The sequence below is a fragment of the Geotrypetes seraphini genome, chromosome 11, assembly GCF_902459505.1.
Source record: "Geotrypetes seraphini chromosome 11, aGeoSer1.1, whole genome shotgun sequence".
NCBI lineage: Eukaryota > Metazoa > Chordata > Amphibia > Gymnophiona > Dermophiidae > Geotrypetes > Geotrypetes seraphini.
The window spans coordinates 102845078-102865688 of NC_047094.1; the positions used below are offsets into that span (position 1 = coordinate 102845078).

General features: G+C 40.3%; 1 long non-coding RNA gene across 3 annotated transcripts in view; it reads left to right on the forward strand.

Moving 5' to 3' along the window:
• LOC117345712 overlaps positions 1–20611 on the forward strand; it is a 46811-nt gene that overhangs the window by 17230 nt on the left and 8970 nt on the right. The window contains exon 3 of one of the 3 annotated variants that reach the window (XR_004536491.1): positions 9158–9835. The exons of 1 other annotated variant lie outside the window; for it this stretch is intronic. This is a non-coding gene — a long non-coding RNA (uncharacterized LOC117345712). Of the gene's footprint in view, positions 1–8016; positions 8142–9157; positions 9836–20611 lie in introns of those variants that run through there. One more of the 3 variants, XR_004536489.1, reaches the window with a different exon arrangement.

Consider the following 20611-nt stretch of genomic DNA (forward strand, 5'->3'; position numbering starts at 1 on the left):
AAAATCGGAGGTATGTATGTGTGTATGTGCCGCGATCACGCAAAAACGGCTTGACCGATTTGAACGAAACTTGGTATGCAGATCCCTCACTACCTGGGGTGATATGTTCTGGGGGTCTCGCGGCCCACCTGCTCACGTGGGCGGAGCTACAGACAGAAAATCAGATTTCACCCATTCATGTCAATGGAAAAAATGTAAAAAGCTGCCATTCTCACAGTAATTCAAAACCGGCTTGACCGATTTGAACGAAACTTGGTATGCAGATCCCTCACTACCTGGGGTGATATGTTCTGGGGGTCTCAAGGCCCACAACTCTATGTTGCTTGCTCAAGGGTGGGTTCACCCAAGAATTTATATGTTCTTGCTCCTGGAGGTGAAACTAAAAATGTTGTTTATAATCACGTTTTGCGTTAGTTGTATTGTATTCATTTTGTCAAATATTTCACATTATAATTTGAATATTGTACTTTTTATTAAGCTGTAAAAAATTAATTTCATTCACCACTATAAAGTATCTTTATTTGAATCCATTTACAGTGTTATTGCTATAATTAAATACCCATGCAACGCGGGGGCATCAGCTATATATATATAAAATCGGATGTATGTATGTATGTTCCAGCATAACTCCGAAACGCATGGACAGATTTCAACCAAACTTGGTATACATATCAATTGCTATCTGGGAAAAAAATACTGTGGGGGTGGGAAGGGGATGACATGTAAAGACTCATCGAAAAAGACAGATATTGCTTTGACCAATGGTGTGAAGCTTGGGGAATGATGTCACACAGTCAGAATGATGTCACAGTCAACAGTATATAAGGAAGTGCCGCTGTGGTGTGGTGTGGTGAAGCCGAAACTGAAAATTTGTGTGATGTTATTCCTCAAGTGAATGTTCCTGAAGGGAATTTATATCCGGGCAACGCCGGGTGATCAGCTAGTAATCTATAAAAATGGCTCTCATGTACATGGAGTGCAGACCCAACACTCCTTCCTCAGGGGTCCGGGTATATCCGATATCACATATAGAGAGTCAAATGGAGAACAACGTTGATGAATGAAATAAAAACTTTTGAATCGAAGGCAGAAAATTCCTCTTCTGTGCTATCTCACGGTGTTTCCTTTTTAAACATTTTTATAACTTACCCCTATTAAAGGTTTCTACTGTGGCCTAGAGCGCTAAATGCTCCTACACTGCTCTGACGCTCATAGAATTCCTAGGAGCATCAAAGCATTTCTTGCCCTGGGCAGCAGCAGTAGAAACCTCTACTGTGGCTTAGTAAAAGAGGGCCAAACTGCCTGAAAATATCATAAGAATGCTGTGCTGGACAATCTGGAGGTAATTCTGTAACTGTACAGTACATTCAGGTGAAAAGTATATGTGTACTTTGTACAAATTGGAGAAACTGGGTCTCATTTCCCTGGAGAAGAGGAGACTTAGAGGGGATATGATAGAGACTTATAAGATCATGAAGGGCATAGAGAGAGTAGAGAGGGACAGAAAGAGAGAGAGAAAGGGAGACAGAGAGAAATAGAGAGAGAGAGAGAGAGAGAGAGAGATGGAAAGAAAGAAAGAGAGAAAGGGAGAGACACAGAAATAGAGAGAGAGAGAGACAGAAAGGGAGAGAGAAAGAGATAGAGATAGATAGAGAAAGATTGGAGAAACTGGGTCTCTTTTCCCTGGAGAAGAGGAGACTTAGAGGGGATATGATAGAAACATAGAAACATAGAAAAAAGCGGCAGAAAAGGGCTATAGCCCACCAAGTCTGCCCATTCCAAGTATCCCCCCCCTTAAAGATCCCCCCTGAATTCACTTCCTTAAAGATCCCACGTGAGTATCCCATTTTCTCTTAAAATCCGCCACGCTTCTGGCCTCAATCACCTGCAGTGGGAGTCTGTTCCAATGATCCACCACTCTTTCGGTGAAGAAGTACTTCCTGGAGTCGCCATGAAACTTTCCTCCCCTGATTTTCAGCGGATGCCCTCTGGTGGTCGAGGGTCCCATGAACCAGAAGATCTCCTCTTCCGACTCAATCATGTCTCCCCATTCTCTTCTTTCCTCAAGTGAGTATAGCCACAATTTTTTTAGTCTCTCTTCATACGTGAGATCCTTGAGCCCCAAGACCATCCTGGTGGCCGTTCGCTGAACCGACTCGATCCTCAGCACGTCCTTTCGGTAGTGTGGTCTCCAAAACTGAACACAGTACTCCAAGTGAGGCCTCACCATGGTTCTGTACAATGGCATCATGACTTCAGGTCTCCTGCTGACAAAACCTCTGTGGATATACCCCATCATTTGTCTTGCCCTGGAGGAAGCCTTCTCCACTTGATTGGCAACCTTCATGTCCTCACTAATGATCACCCCTAGATCACGTTCCGCCGTGGTCCTAACCAAGGTCTCACCATTTAGTACATAAGTTCTACGCGGGTTTCTCTTACCCAGGTGCATTATCTTGCATTTCTTAGCATTGAAGCCTAGCTGCCAAGTAGCTGACTTATAAGATCATGAAGGGCATAGAGAGAGAGTAGAGAGGGACAGAAAGAGAGAGAGAAAGGGAGACAGAGAGAAATAGAGAGAGAGAGAGAGAGAGATGGAAAGAAAGAAAGAGAGAAAGGGAGAGACACAGAAATAGAGAGAGAGAGAGAAAGAGAAAGAGAAAGAGAGAGAGATAGAGAAAGATTGGAGAAACTGGGTCTCTTTTCTCTGGAGAAGAGGAGACTTAGAGGGGATATGATAGAGACTTATAAGATCATGAAGGGCATAGAGAGAGTAGAGAGGGACAGATTCTTCAAACTTTCAAATAATAAAAGAACAAGAGGGCATTCGGAAAAGTTGAACGGGGACAGATTCAAAACGAATGCTAGGAAGTTCTTCTTTACCCAACGTGTGGTGGACATCTGGAATGCACTTCCAGAGGGTGTAATAGGGCAGAGTACGGTACTGGGGTTCAAGAAAGGATTGGACAATTTCCTGCTGGAAAAGGAGATAGAGGGGTATAGATAGAGGATTACTGCATAGGTCCTGGACCTGTTGGGCCGCCGCGTGAGCGTACTGCTGGGCACGATGGACCTCAGATCTGACCCAGCGGAGGCATTGCTTATGTTCTTATGTTAGATGTTGAACACTGATGCACACACGTGCTTCCCCGTTAAACTTAGCCTAGATAAACTGTGTGGTAACATTTGCATTGCTCTTTGGGACACAGAAATATTCTGGGTTAATTTACATGTATAAGTCTTTAAATTCTGGCCACTGCTGGTTAAATTAGACCCGGACATTCAGTCCTGACCCCTTGCCAGGTACCAGCATTAAATATCTGGGTACTCAGTGGCCTTCTGGGGATTACTTGGGAACCACCAATATTCACTGGTAGCAAGGTGAGGAGTGGCTGCTGCCTCTGCCCCCAGAGGTTGTGGGGTCGAATCCTACGGCTGCACCTTGTGACCCCGGGCAAGACACTTACGGCTCCTTTTACTAAGCCACATTAGGGCTTTAACGCGTGGAACAGAGCGTGCTACAACGACGCAGGCGCTAGGCCTTAACACCAGCGTTGAGCTGGCGTTAGTTCTAGCCGCGTAGCGCGCGGGTTTAGCATGCGCTAAAATGCTGCGTGTGCAAAAAACGCTAACGCAGCTTAGTAAAAGGAGCCCCTAATCCTCCATTACCCCAGATACAAAATAAGTACCTGTATATATGTAAACTGCTTTGAGTGTGGTTGCGTAACCACAAAAAGGTGGTATACATGATGCCCTTTCCCTCTAATTGCGCATCTGTATTGTTAACGTAGGTCAACCAAAAACTGGATGGATATCTGGGTGCCATCACTGAATTTTGGGGTGCCCATATATCTCCTGGTTTCAACCTGGTAACTCAAGGCTCCGCCTCTGTTGTGGCAGTCTGTCCAAATATTGAGCAGCATTCTCTGTGAATGTGTTGCCGAATATGTGCTTTTGGCTCAATCAGTGCAATTTAAGTGGGCAGAAACCTCTGTATCTTGGAACATCAACCCCACCCTCTTCTGCCCCCCCCTCCCAAATGTCTCTGCTTATTGCAGGAAAACATATGGGGATACAGGCTATACGTGTTTGCATCTTGGGTAGGCAGTTTTACGAGTATAAAAGTGCATTATCATTGAAAGCCCAGCTAAATGCATGAAAACGGCTCGGAAAATTATCCTGTCTTTGCTTCCTTATTTCATCTTGGCCAGATGATGAAAAAGGTGAACCTATAAACCACACACGTGCAAAGAAAACCGGCTGTTTCGAGATAAGTGATGTATGATATCATCAGATAGACTGGGCAGTCCAGTTGATTTTTTTCCCCCTTAATTAAAAAAAATATATCTAGAAATTGAAATTGCTGCTATATGTAATAAAAGAAAGCCAAGAATAGGGCAATCAAGTCATTGTGACATCACTGATGAGATTGGTTCTTAGGCATTGGTGGAATGAAGCATTATGACATCACAATCTCAGCTCTGGTTATCATAAAACTTTTCATACTAAGGGGGAAGTAACAACGTGGGGTCCCATTAAGATTTGTTATTTTACCACAGGTCCTATTTAATGCAATGAAACTTATTCACTAATAACTGGGGTTAGCAGGTCTCACAGTAATCTGAAAGCATACACAATGCCTCAAACAGTGGTATCTTGCAGATCACCAGTAGATGTCTCCAGCACCTTTTCTATTGATTTACAATATATTTTTGCAAGAAGTCTTTATTTTACCACTAGTTGTCTGATTTTATGAAAGTTATTTTAATTTTTTTTTTCTTTTAACAGCAGCAGTTGCTAGGTTAGAGTTCTAATTTGACTTTTGATTTTGGTCTCCTGTCCCCGTCCCCTTAAATAACATATACCATGTATCTTAATTGCAACTGACATGTAGCTTCTATTGGGAGGACTAATAGCATTATGGCTATGATGTTATATGCATATTATTACATGAGGAAGAGTATAGTGAAGGACAAATGCTGGCGATATGTTCCTTATGTTGCTTATGAAAACATAGATGTGCATGACATAATATCAACCAACCAATCAATAATCCTTTACTAGCTAGTGGCAGTCATATTTATTGAACATTTCCATGCATGATGATGCAGTAAGGTGGTGTTAAGTGATCTGCGCTATCTGATGTGGTAAGCTGCTTAAGTGTTAATTGTAAGAAACATTCCCTGCCCCTTTCCACGCTTTGCAATGACATACAAATTAGCATGTAATAATTGTCAAGCCAATGCAGTAACTGTTAATGCAATTTTGCACTAACAGCTTGTACAAATTCACATATAAAATTCTCTGTATTATTTTATGTAGAAGAGAAATATGTGTTTTTTTTAAACACGTGGGGTCCTATTTACTAAGCTACACTGAGCAATAAACATGGGAATTAACAGCATAGCAGCATGACAGTGCACTAATTCCTGCATTAACTGCCCTCTGCGGAATGCAATGAGTAATGGGCAGGAATTGGGTGGGACCAATTCTTTCAGTTAATGTGGAGGTAATTACTGCATATTAATAATTAGCATGGCAGATAATGTGGCACAGTTAATGCCATCTCAGGTGCAGTAAGGTGATTGTCTTTGCATTAACCTGATGGAAAGATGCCATAGGAAGGCCAACAGTTACAGCAGAGGCTCTGCAGTTACTGCATGGAAAATTATCACATAGTCACTGTAGAAGCTTACTAAAAGTTTCAAGTTTTGATATGCCGCTCATTATAAGGCTAAGCGGTTTACAAATTTAAAAAAGGGTGTAAAAGAGAAAAAAATGATACAAAATGACATAACCATTACATAAAATTTAGGGGTTAACGTAATGACAAAAACAAATATATTTTAGTATAAAGTAGAGAATGACACGGGAACACATTTTTCCCTGTCCCCATGGGAACTCATTTTCCCGTCCCATCCCAGAGAGTTCTTTTCCTGTCCCTTCCCCATTCCTGCAAGCTCCGTCCTCATCTGAACAATCTCAAACACTTTAAAATCATAAGTAGCAACATTCTAGAGCTCAGAGTGTGATGTCATAATGCCTCATTCCACCAACACCTAAGCTCCGTCCTCATCTGCACAAGCCTCAAACACTTTAAAATCATAAGTTGCAACATTCTAGAGCTCAGATTGTGATGACATAATGCCTCATTCCACCAACGCCTAAGCTCCGTCCTCATCCGCACAAGCCTTAAATGCTTATCATAAGTATCAACATTCTAGAGCTCAGACTGTGATATCATAATGCCTCATTCCACCAATGCCTAAGCTCCGTTCTCATCTGCACAATCTCAAACACTTTAAAATCATAAGTGTTCGAGGCTTGTGCGGTTAAGGCAGAGCTTACAGGAATGAGACAGGGACAGCGACAAAAGTCACGGGTGTGGGACAGGAAAATTGAGTTCCTGCAGGGACAGGGAAAAATTTGTCCTCGTGTCATTCTCTGAGTAAAAGGGTAGAGGACCAGGGGAGGAATGCAATATCTTGATAGGAAAGAAATTGAGGGAGAGTTACAAGAGGAATGAGGGTGTAGGACTTTTATAAATACATCTTTCATTTGTTTTATAAGTATATCTTTGTTTAAGTATGATATGCTTTAAAATGTAATTTCATAGGCATCATTAAATAAAAAAAAATGTTTTAAGATAAGACTTAAATGTAATTAAGGAGGTTTCATAACAGAGGTATGATGGAAGACATTCCAAAAAGTGGGAGCGGTGACAGCTAGAAAATGGCTCCAAAGAGGTATTTAAGCAGGTAACTAAGTAGCTATTTCTCTGCTTAACATATTCATTTTAAATGATGCATAATATACACCAAGGCCCTGATTCTATAAAAGGCGCCTTCAGTTAGGCACCTAAATTTCTAAGAACCTAACTTACTTTAAAAAAAAAAAAAAATTGGCTTATTGGATGCCGATAATTGAAAGTGCCATTGAAACCCAATTAAAATAATTTTAAAAATAATTAGCTGGTAGGCGCCTACCACTTTGATGTAAGCGTCTACATCAAGGCACCTACCTGCAAGTAGGCATGGTTAGGGGTGGATTTGCGGTGGAATTTGGGCATGGATTCAGTTAGATGCCTACTTTAGCCACTGTAATAGAGTAACAATTTTAAGTCTCGTTGTAGGCAAAATCATGCTAGTGCCTATGGGATTTGAGACCCCGCCCCCCGAGTACTATAACTCACTGGGGTTCAATTCCTCATTCTTTCCAACGCGGCAAAAGCTTACTCCTATTTTTATTTTGTTTTCTGTATTTCATAATTTAGATAATTTAAATAATTTAGAAGTAGTTTTAAATGAATAACAGCTTTTCAGCATTTCAGCAGAATTCTCCCCTCTACCAACACGTTTCGCTTTATCTTTATCAAGGTTGGGGAAGCTGAGTATAACTTTATCACATTTACTGTGCCAGCTGCCGCCTTCCCATTGGGAAGAATGAGGAATTGAAACCCCAACGCGTTATGATACTCGGAGGGTGGTTTGAACTCCCATAGGCACTAGGATGATTTTGCCTGACTGAAAATTGTTACTGTGTTACACTAACTAGAACGTGCACTAATTAAGAGAAGATGGCTCAGATGTATTTTAGGTACTGGCATTTTAGGCCAAGAAAACCCTGGCATAATATACCAGCACCTAAGTTCATGCTCAGTGGTGCCTAAGGGCTCCTTTTACGAAACTGCGCTAGCGGGTTTAACGCGCACGCCTTTTCATCACGCACTAACCCCCACTCTGGCCTGCTCAAGAGGAGGCAGTAGCGGCCAGCACATCCGGTGGTTTAGCAAGCACTATTACGCGCGTTAAACCGCTAACGTGCCTTTGTAAAAGGAGCCCTAAGTCGATTTAGGTGCCTTTGACTGCCATGTGGTTGGTGCTCTTTTCCTAAGCGCCAAACGAGTTATGCACCATTTATAGAATCTGGCCCCCAAGTATGGTTTTCTTATAACACAGTCAACATATTCACCACACCTGTGAGGTACTGTAATTGTAAATACCATTCCCTTGCCAGAACACTGAGTGAAATGTCTGCTGACTGAAGATCCATCAAGCCCTGTATCCTGTTTCCAACAGTGGCCAACCCAGGTCCCAAGTATCTGGCAGAAATCCAAAGAGTAGCAACATTCCAGAGCTGAGACTGTGATGTCATAATGCCTCATTCCACCAATGTCTAAGAGCCAACCCTCACCAGTTTTGTCACAATGGCTTGATTGTCCTATACTTGGCTCACATAAGAACATAAGAATTGCCATGCTGGGATAGACCATTCCTATGAGCGTCGGGAGAAGCGTGAAGCATTCAGCGCGGCTCCCTGCGCTAATAACTGCTATCGTGGTTTAGAAAAGGGGGTGGGGTGGGTAAATTTGATATACCGCTCTGGGAACAAGTCATCGTAGTGGTTCACAACTAGTTATAAACAAGATGAGCTGAATTACAAATTAACTTCCCTTTCTTCCCTTTTGTCTCATACCCTTCGTAATCAAGTCTTTGTTTCGACCTTATCCCCCCCTATTTTCATATAGATTTTTTTTAATTTTTTCTCTTTTTTATATATAACTTTTTAATAATTTTTTTATTTTTTATTACTGTAAACCGACCAGGTACTTGTGATGGTCGGTATATCAAAATATTAATAAACTTGATAAACTTGAAACTATTGTACTTGTATACGCTCAAATATAACCTGATCTGAATATAAACTGAGGGAAAACGGTTGACTTGAATATAGAAATTTGGGTTGTCATGGTAAGCCAGCCTATAAAGACTGCTCACCCTCCCTCCCCATCAGCTATCTCATAAGTCACTAAGCATAATAAAAAGATCTGTCATGCCATATATCCCAAAGCTTACATATTAACTACAAGACCCTTACATAGGAAAACGCAATTACAAGCAACCACAAACTTAAATAAATGTAGACAAAAATTAAGCTGTATGCAGTGCAATCCCCAGAGAAAGAGACATAGAAACAGCACTCTATACTTTGGAAAATAAAAAGAAAGCAGTGTAAATTTACTGTAATACTGCACTTTCTGTTCCTGAAATTAAAAATAAAATTATTTTTTCTACCTTTGTTGTCTGGCCGTTTTATTCATGTTTGTTCCAATTTCCAATTTCTGCTTTCTTTTGTCTTTTCTTCATTTTCTTACCAGAATTTCCAGTCTATCTGCCACTTCTCACCTTCCTGTCTTCTTCACTTCCTCTCCTACATCCAACTCTGACTTTAACTTGTTCCTCTCAGTTATCCTTTATTTATTTTTCTGCATCTCTATCTGCTTCTACTTACAGTTTTCCATCTCCCTCATCCTATTATTCGCCAGATTTTTTATTTTTTTTTGCTAACTCTCCTATCTCCCTTCCAGCATCTTCTCTTTCTCTCCCCTCCCCTCTGTTTTCACTCTTCTAACAAGTATCTCCTGTCTTGCCCCCTCCATCCAGCATACAATGAGGTGCTGGAAAGTTCTCAGCACATTCAAGAAGAAAATGATATGGATATGGTTCAATCAATGATCTGAAACAATGTCAAAACATAGAATTTTGTTTCTCCAAATTGGCACTTTACGAAATAAGGCAACACTCTTTTCAGCTACAGTGGCAAAATAAAGCTCAGAATTTGGGAAGTTGGTTGGTTAGGCTGAGAACTTTCAACACTCCCTCGTATCCTCTCCCCTCTTTCCTCCAACACCTCAACACTTTCTCTCTCTCCACCTCCATCCAAGATCTCTCCCCATCACCTTTTACCCTTTGCCTCTTCCAGCACTCAGCTGCCATCAGCCCTGCCTCCAGCTCCAGGCCCAATAAACTGGATGGTAATAATGAAGACAGAAGCCATGGGGCCTTTCATCTTGCCTACATCACTATAGGCTCTGCCACTCTCGATCCCATCCCTTAAAAACAGGAAGTAACTTCAGAGGGGCTGGGATCGAGACCAGTAGAGTCTATTGTGATGTAGGCAAGAGGGAAAGCCCTTTGGCTTCTGTCTTTGTTATTGTCAGCTGGTTTAGCAGGCCCAGGACCGAGACTGAAGGCAGGGCTGATGTCAATAAATATGCACTATTGACTCCTCACTCCCCCCTCCTCCTGGTGGCCGGCAAACAGTCTCCGCTGGGAAAAATCAGATGCTTGCTTCACATGTTGGGCCTGCCCCTGACCTGCGACTCCATTTCCTGCAGCTAGACCCCCAGGTAAGTTTAAATTTTAATATTTTTTAAACTGGTTGCACAACTAATTAAGCATAGACTCCAATATAAACCGAGACCCCCATTTTGGGGCCATTTTTTTAGCCCATAAATCTCAGTTTATATTCAAATACATTTGTTAGATTGAATAAGTCTAGAAATAGAGAGAACATCGAATCTAAGATTGGAGAAATACATACATTTATAGAAGGTATATCAAAAATAAAGAAACTTGAAACTTGATTAGATAGAGAGTAGATCTCTGAGCCTATGTGCAGGATCACAGATTCCAAGACGCTAATTAAACAAGAGCGCATTTATTCAGGGAAAACATCCTGGGATAAGAAACATTTGAGCGAACTACCAACATTAAATGCTTGCTCTAGTAGAGCTGTGAACTATTTGATGTAAGGATGGTATACAGAGGAGATTAATTTGAGATCGTAATGTTCTTGTTGGTGTGTATGGGGTCAGATGTTTGAAGAGATATAGAGTGTGAATTATTTTATAGATTAAGGAAAGTATTTTATATGAAATTCTATGGGAAATTGGAAGCCCGTGTTCTGCTCAAAGTGATAGAGTAACGTGGTCAAATCCTTTTGCATCAGTCAAATGTTTTGCAGCAGTATTTTGAACTAACTGCAAGCGACATGTTTTCTTGAAAGTAATATTCTATAATGAACTGTTGTAGTAGTCAATTTCCGTGATTACTAGGAAATGAATAAACATTTTAAGAGCTTGATTGGTATAAAGGTGGTGAACTAATGAAAAAAGTTTAAGTTTGTGATAATAGCGCCAAACTGCAGAAGAAATGTGGGGCTTGAATGAAAAGTTGGAATCAAATACTACTACAAGAATTTTTAAAGTGGGAACAAAAGGAATTCATATACGGTCTATAGTAATGAGTTAGTTAGGTGCCATCAACTCGTGTTAAGGTCCTAGCGACTGGATGAATTACAGATCTAAAAAGAAATTAGTTTTGTGTGAGTTCGGTAAGGTCCTCCAGCGTCATCCCCATGGTTGTTTTCAATGTGTCCAGCCATCTGATTGCAGGTCACCCTCTTCACTTGGTTCCTTCGATCTTCCCAAACATGATGTCTTCCTCCAATGATCTTTCTCTTCTGACAGTATGACCAAAATAAGACAGTCATAATTTCATCATTTGGGTTTCGAGTGACATAGCCGTTTGATCTCTTTCAGAATCAATTTGTTGGTTCTTCTGGTGGTCCATGGCATGTAAAAAAATCCTTCTCCAACACCAAAGCTCGAATGAGTTAATATTATTTATGGATTGTTTCCGTAGTGTCCAGCTTTCGCATCTGTAATTGACCACTGAGAAAATGAGTGCGTGGATAAGTCTATATTTTTTATACTTTTTTTGTGATTTTCTTGTGATTAAGTATAATAATTTTTATATTAATGTTTTATGTAGTTTATAATATGAGTCTTTTATATTATTTTGTATGTTTATTCTTTTCTATGTTCATTGATCTCATTGTATGGCCAACAGAATGCATACTTTATTAGAAGAACAACCTTTAACAGTAAAAGGTATATATTAGTGAAGTTCACCGTTGCAGATATTAAAAGCCCAATGTGTTTTGACAGCCTAGTGCCTGCATCAGAGGCAAAGGAAACATTGCTTTTAGGATGTAAACCATATCTGGTATCTAGAACCCAGAAAGACATAGGGTATCTTAGCTTAGTGTGAACTGCTGAAAATATGCTCAGGGAGGCTGAACTAGAAACAAAAACTTTGCTTTAATTTTACCAATGGACAAAAGATGAGAATTATGGAAAAGAGAAAGAAGGTCCAGAAAAGACTATCCACAAAACAAGGAGAAAACAGAATGAATTAGATTAGCAAAGACATTTGAAAGCCCAAGGAACTATTTTCTTGAAAAGCTCTTTTCTGAAATTGGATTCCACTTGCAGATAGCTTTTTATAACTTTCAAGCAGTTCATTGCTCCAGGGTGCTCTGCTGACAGGCCTCCTCACTGGTTATGGTCAAGGATGATGTTAAGATTAGGGTGAAACAAGTCTGGACTAGCAGAGATAGAATTAGGTAACCTGAAGGTTTGCAAGTGATATTTATTCATTATTCACTTTTTTAGGATGAGACGGTATTTATCTTGTTTTCTGGCATCTATGAGTAGAGAGGCAGGGAGCAATGAGTTGGCAAAAGTGAATTTCATCTACTCGGAGATGCCAAAAACCAGCCAGAATTAGCAGAAAGTGGCTTAGCTGCTCTATCTTGTGGTGCATTGTGGAAGATGCAAATTCAGTACTGGGGCCTGACTTCTGCTCCCTGGGGCAGCCAGGAAGGTGACTGTGGAGGCAGCACTCACAACTCTTATAGAAGGCAGTCTCCATCACTGCATAATGGTGATACCTCAGAGTATAGGCAAGTCTTGTCCCAGACAGTGGCATTACTAACAAAGGTATGAGGGGGGGGGGGGAGGGGTGTTACAGGGAAGGCAACCCAGGTACTGAGGGAGGCTAACCAAAGTTGCATTACATCACAGCCTTCCTTTTCCTTTTCCCTAATCTCTCTTTTTTACCTTCCTTCTTTCTGTCTAAACTAAACTAAAACTTAGTTTTATAGACCGAGTCATCAACCAAGAGGAGTTTACAATAATGTAAAACATAATACATAAATTTGACAAGAAAAAGTAGACTGAAATAGTTAATTTCCAAAATGTTTAGCAAACAACAAAGTTTTCAGAACTTTCCGAAATAAAGCAAAAGAACTTACACTTCTTAATGTAAGCGATAAAGCATTCCAGAATTCGGTTAATTTAAAAGCAAAAGAATAACTAAATCTCTTAAAGGTTCTGTTTTTACCACTGAGAGGGAAATGTAAGTTTTAATTTTTGAGAATTTCTGACAAGATGAGATCTATGAACATTCCAGTCTAAAGGAATCAAAGTGATAAAAATGCCAAATAGGATCTTAAATGCACTTAAATTGAATTCTGAGATACACTGGAAGCCAATGTAATTCCTTGAGCAGAGGGGTTACGTGATCAAATTTACTCTTACCGAAGATAAGTTTAGCTGCAGTGTTCTGTATTAATTGAAGTCTTTGAAAGACCTTTGAAAGACCCAAATACACTGAATTGCAGTAATCCAGCCTTGACAAAATGATTGATTGAACCAATACCGAGAAGTATTGTTGGTGAAAAAATCCTCCACTTCTCGCATCTACCCATTCCTTATCCCTTACTCTCTCAAGCCAACAATGCACCCTTCCAAATCTGAATAGTGCCAGTCATGGGATCTGAGGAGTAACACTGCTTCTTAATCTCTGGGTTCTGTTTGAAGCTTTTCTGTAATTTTCTCCTTCCTGTCTGTGGACAGCCCGACCTACTAACTCTCGCACCAGTGACATAGCCAGATAGCCAATTATGGGTAGACATTAACCAAAGGTGGGCGGGCACAAAATTTTCTCTACCCTACCCTACCTTCACTTCAAAATATAAATATGTACCTTAGCTAATAATAATCCCAAGCTCTTTCAGCTGAAAACTTTCTCTGAAAGTGGCCATAATTCCTTTTTATCAAACTTGGCAAGGCAGCAGTAACATCCCTAAGTCACCGATGCTGGCATCCCACACATGCTTAGTTGTTGGTGGCGTATGGATGCTGTCGCCAACTGCAGAGCTTGGTAGAAGGGAGTTCTGTCCTTATTTAGAGGAGGTCCTCAACCGGGGATCCCCACCAGCTATACAGCATGGTCAAGACCCGTGTAAGACAAGCTAGGGCCCAAGTCAGAAAATAAAGGAGGGTCCTCCCCTCCCCCACCCAATCCCCTCTTCTCCCAGCCTCCCCTCCAGCACACTGATAGATGCTCATCAAATACGGAACAAGGGAACAAAAGTTAGAAATAAAAAATATTTAGACAAAAAATGAACTGGGAATCCCAAAACTTAGCAGGTACTACGACTGAAGAAATAAAAACAGAAATGCATTTCCTTTTCTACCAAACATTATACAGACATTTGCTTTGTACATGTATTTTTTTTTAACATATTACATTTAAAACATTCAAAATAACATGTTTTTTTCTCTCTTTGTTGTCTGGACATTTAAATTTTCCATCAAGTTGGCTCCAGTCTCCTTCCCTTTCAAGTGGCTGCTTTTCTCCTCTCTCCTTTTTAACTCTTCTCTGTTTTTCTTTTCTGCTTCTTTATCAGCTCAAATTCCAGCCTCTTTTTCACCCTTCTCCTTCTCTTTACTTTTCAGCTATCTAACAAATTTCTATTTTTCTCGCTCACCCACTAGCTCTCCCATTCCCCATCTCACTCATTTCCCAGCCCTTCATTCCCTTTCATCTTTAATCTACTCCCCATTACCATAGTTCTGCCTGTTGTAATCACTATTCTCTTATTCATTCCCTTGCCACCCCCTTCTCTCCCTCCTGGTTTCTACCACATATTTCCATCATTACTAGGTCTTCCACCCTCTATTACACAGGCTGTTGCTCTGCATTGAAACTGTTGTTCTTTGCCTGACAAGAGCTATGGTCGAATGCTGCTTAAACTGTTTCCTGGACTTCTGATAAAGACTAAGGCCCAGATTCTCAAAAGTTTAACACCATCGCTAAACTGTCTTCCAACGGTTTAGCCTGCACGCATTTTAGCGGTGGATTATCAAAACGGCTTATCTTTGGGCTCTCTCTTCCTGACTCTGGCTTGGCCTTTTAAGTTCCTCAGAGTCACTTCCTGGTTTCTTACTTTTCTCCCCTCCCCCCCTCCCTAGGGAAACTCTTTCGCAGTGCTGCTTTGATTTTGAGACAACTTGGCCAGGAGGGGGAGTGCCGGCTTTTCTGTAGGATTATTCTGAGTCTGAGAAAAAGTGGCAAAGTTCCGTACCCTCTGCCACAGGCAGACTGGAAGGACCGTTCAGGTCTTTATCTGCCGTCATGTACTATGTTCCTATTGTAGATCTAATTCAAAGTATTTCAGCCTTTCCTCTTCTCTGTTGTATCCTGATACAATGGGCATAGAAAGATTGCAAACTGAAAGCATTCTGACTTCCTGCTGCTACTTCTTAGATTTCTCGATAACATTTGCTGCCTCTAGAACTTCCCATACAAGTTTCTAAACTTAACACATGCTATCGCTTTACAAAGAATGCTCTGCAATAATGCAATGCCGCCCCAAGCTATTCCTCACTGTTGTTTCTAAAATGTGTGTTCTGGATTAGCACAGTGTTTACAGAGCTAAGGAGGAGGTGTGTTGAGGTCTGTAGCACATTTTCTTTCATTTTGCCACTTTGTCAATCAAGACTACTTTGAATTGATGCCAACTGTATTCACTCCCGAGATTTTTTTTCCAAGAATATTCAAATTCTTCATCCAGGTGCAAATAAGTCAAAATGTGAAATTATCAACATTTTTGTGTGTGTGTGTTGGTGGTGGGGTGGATAGGAGGGTTTGCCCTATTCTTATGTTGAACTGGGCAGTACAGAGATGAGCTAGGCAGGTAACTTCTCAACTCAGGTTGACTTCTGGTTTCATTTCTTGCTCAGATCAAAAGCCAAAATTTCACAGCTGACTCAGAACCAGATGCTCTAAAATTGCCATTAAAATCTTGTGGGGTTGCGATGGTGCTGGCAAATTGTCCAATTTGAAATCGGCAATTGATGTTCAAATAACTTTGCGTGCAAATGAGTTTCATGGAGGTCCGCTGTAATCCCCTCTGATCAGTCGTGGAGAAAGCAACTGACACATACGCAGAATAGCTACATCGCAGGACCACATGAACATCAATCATAGGTGTGCCTTTTTTGGTGCATCATTTGCACACGTCATAAGAAGGGAGGGGCGGAGAACAAACAACAAACCATGCAAATGTAAAAATGCAAGATATACAGTGGTACCTTGGAATCCGAATGCCCCAGAACTCGAACGTTTTGGAATCTGAACTTTTTTTTGTAGTAAATTTTGCCCCAAAATTCGAACTCTGCTTTGGAATCCGAACGCCCTGCACATTGTATATGTGTGTTTCTGCCCCTAAAATCCAGTGTATGTACTGTTAAAATTTGAGTTTGTGGGACCCAGGAATGGATTAATCCAGTTTCCATTATTTCCAATGGGAAAAATTGCCTTGGAACTCAAACGTTTTGGAACTTGAATAGGGTTCTGTAACGGATTAAGTTCGGATTCCAAGGCATCACTGTATATGGTTTTTCTTTCTACACTGCTTTTGTATGCAATCAGTAGCCCCAGACCAGCTGGTATACGCTTTTAATGGATGCACATGAGATGTGCCTTTAACACACGTGCATGTGATACGCACTTTAAACATGTGTTTATTATATGCTCCTTAATCCCATAAAAAGTATTCTTATGAACTTCCGCATGCAATCTGCGGTCCAGAACTGCCGGTATACGCTTCTAACATGTGCATTTCAAAGCTACTGCCACCTTCTGACCTGCTGCTAATTTTGAATCGTTAAAGGCCGGAACTTCATTTTGTGCATCATTTGGACATCGATCGGAGTGCTTGATTTTAATATTGATGAACTCATTGCAATGCCTTTACATAAGAGGCTGCTACAAGCCACGGAAAAGATCACGATTAGCCATTTTGGACATCAATATCTGAAATATCTCGACGCTAAACCGCTTAAAAGTGGTTTAATGTCGATTGTTAGAGGCACAGTGACTTTTGAGCTTACGGGATCAGACATGCGGGGTATGGGGTTCACTTTAGATTTTATTCTGTGCTTGCTCTGGAGTGCAAGTTCTGTTACATAGAGTGAAGGTCCCCTCCCCCTTCTTCCATCCATTTAGAGGCACTTGGAATTGAATCTAGAAATTTATATAATAATAATAAATTTATTCTTTTATACTGCCATTACCCAGTAATGGCAGTATAAAAGTAGAGTTCTAGGTGGTTTACACCATAAGAAACTGAACAATCAGCGAAGTACATACATATAGGATAAAACCAGAATTAAAGGTTAAAAAAGTAATTACAATCTTAAAAAGACCTAATTAAGTGATAAATTTGTCAAATAAAGCAGACTTTACTAATTTTCAAAAAGAACAGTACGACATAGCTTGATGAAAACATTCACCGAGCCAACATTGTAGTTTGCCTGCCTGAAACGCTAAGGTCCTTAGGCTAGGTAAACATCTCCCCACTCCTGTCCAAACTTCACTGGCTCCCAGTTCACTCCAGAGTCCTCTTTAAATGTGCCTGTTTAGCCTTCAAGATCCTACATGGCATCCTCCCTCCCGTTATCCCACTCTTCTGGAATTCCTCTAACCCTAATTCCACTAGATCCTCCCAAAAACTGAAACTATCATTCCCCTCTACAAAAGGTATATCCCGCGTAGGAAAACTAGGAACATCCCTCCCCTTTAGAACCACAGAACTCTGGAATAACCTCACATCCCCGCTCAGAGTTTCAAGTTCCCTCCAATCCTTCCGCAAACACCTGAAAACTTGGCTCTTTTCAAAAATCTAACACGTCCCGCTTTTTGGTTCCCTGTCCCTCTTTATCTTCCTAGCTCCTTTCCTATAATCCTTCATTGTAGTTCCTTTTCAACCTAACCCTGTAAACCGTGCCGAGCTCTATGCTTGTGGAGATGGCGTGGTATATAAACCTAAGGTTTAGTTTAGTTTAAATAAGCTGGAACTTCTTGTAATCCTTGATGGTCTATAAAATTCAAAGTGAGGGAACAAATAAATTGGAGACTCTCCTGAAATCAGCTTAAAACAAATACAAGAAAACTTAAATAGTATTCTTGCTTCCAACGCTAGCCAATGCAATAATCGATAATATGGACTAATGTGGTCGTTCTTCAGTATTCTGAATTAGGTAATATGCATACATTTTATTGATTAGATTGGAAGCTCTACTGCGCAGGGACTGTCTCTCAAATATTTTAATGTATAGCACTGCATATGTCTAGCAGCCCTATAGAAATGATAAGTAGTAGTAGTATTTAATTTTAATTTCATATAACATGGGCATTTGAAGTCCACTTTGCCAATACAGATCAAAGTGAATATCATCAACAAAATGGTTACAATTATTTACACCATTCTCCAACCTTTTGGCTTCCCTGGGCCGCATAGGCTGAAAAAAAATGTTTCAGGGGCCGCACAAATGCGCAGACGCTGCAGCAAGACAGAGGAGGGAGCCGCCAAGATGGTCAACACCCAGGGGCAGCAGAGGAAAACACTTCATTGCCCTTGACCAGGGCCGCACAAAATATTTCATGGGGCCGCAGGTTGTACTCCCCTGGTTTACATGAATTTATTCAGGTACTCAAGCATTTTTCCTTTTCTGTCCTAATGGGCTCACAATCTATCTGATGTACCTGGGGAAATAGGGGATTGGGTGACTTGCCTAAGGTCACAAGGAGCAGTGTGGGTTTGAGCCCACAACCTCAGGGTGCTGAGGCTGTAGCTTTGAACACTGTGCCACACTCTTCCCCTGTAATGTATTACAAATAGGCTCTAGAGCTGGTTGCTGGAGGATGTGGTATCAGCAGTTAGCATATCTGGGTTTAAAAAAGATTTGGACAAGTTCCTGAAAGGAAAGTCCATAGTCAGATATTGAGATAGACATGGGGGAAGCCATTACTTATCCGTGGGATTGGTAGCATGGAATCTTGCTGCTCTTTGGGATTTTTTCAGGTAATCACTAAAGCAAAAGAATGTAGAAGACAGAAAGTGAGGTAAATTGGAAAACTCCGCATTGCAAAATGCCCTCACTCAGGATTAGATCAAATCTATAAAATTCTTATATAGTCTGTAGATAACTTTCTTCTTTATAATTCAAAAGCCATAAAGACAATCAACAGCTGGTAAGTCATTTTTACTTATCCTTTATTGCAGTATAATTTGCTTGCCCCAACAATTGTATGCCCGACGGGACCCGTTTCGCCTAAACAGGCTTTCTCAAGGGTTCCTACAGGAAGCACTATACAATACAAATATAAAGAAAACTTTAATACAAAATTTTTTTATACATTATTACCCTAAAACTGTGTAATAGCTTATGAATTGATCTAATCATCACTATAAATACATAATCGAACACAAGTCTTAATAAACTAATAAAGTAATCTAATCATCATTATAAATACATAATCAAACACAAGAGTTAAAAATTTTTAAAAAAATATTCATGAACCCTCTACATCATGCTATTAATTTTTAAACATCAACAGCTAAATCATAAACAATTAAATATATACTGAATCATAAAGTTAATTATAAAAACTGATAAGAATTTTACAGATTTGATCTAACCCTGATGAGTGAGGGCATTTTGCATTGCGGATTTTGTCGGGTACTCATGACCTGGATTGACGACAATTAGAAGCAGGATACTGGGCTAGAAGGACCATAGGTCTGATTCATTATGGATTTATGGCTGTTCTTATGTTCAGAAGTTATCCATTCACATCCTTTAATCCTAATTTATCTCTGAAATAACCAGATTTTCAGACAATGCTGACAATCCCTGTGAAGAGAAATAGACCCCAATGTCTGTGAGAAGGCATTCCAGGCTTCTGGACCCTGCCTGTTCTGCTCTGGGTCACTACATGTTACTTACTCCAGGTTCCAGGACTTTGCACAGACATCTCAGTTGTGCACTCTTTCCTCAATGCAAGGACACACCAACGGTGCAAACTTTCTTCCCGCCCCCTTCACGCATGCTTAGGAAAAAGCTGCATGAATCAACGTTTGCGTATCAGGGACCCAAGATATGGAACGGTCTCCTTCTCCACATGCAATAAAGAAGCCAGTATTACATCTTCAGGAAGAAACTTAAGACCCACTTTTCTCCTTGGACCTATAACGAAATCTCAGGAGTCTACCTCCTATCCTTCATTCAATGTTCATGTCCTCAGTTCTTAATTTTGTTGTAAACCGCATTGAATCCTAGGTGAAATTTGCGATATAGAAAAAAATGCATGATATGGTATGGTATCATTCAATTTTATCCAGTGGGGCCTATTTACTAATAATGGATCAGATTTTATAAAAGGACACCAATATAAGAAGTTCAAAAAGAAACTTATTTTAAGCTGATTTTATAAAGGTGAAACCTTAAATCATGGTAAATAATGAATTCCCATAAGAGGCTGATGTAATACCACAAAAACAAACAAACCAAAAAACCTCTCACTTAAACATAAGTTATTTTGCGGACTTTCAGATAGTGGGTAAGTCTGGATAACACTTGTATCCTATACCAACACCGTAGTGCTTCATTATTTAAAGTTATCATAACATGCAAAAATCATTAGAATTTCACACTTATCTTTAAAAGTTAGAATAGCTTCTCAAGATCACAGAGAATGGCTTTTCAACAGTACTGTTTTGCTGAAGCTGTGTCAAGGAAGATATTCTTATGGATCAAGAATCTCATTATTCTCATGTGTAAAACTCTCTTTAC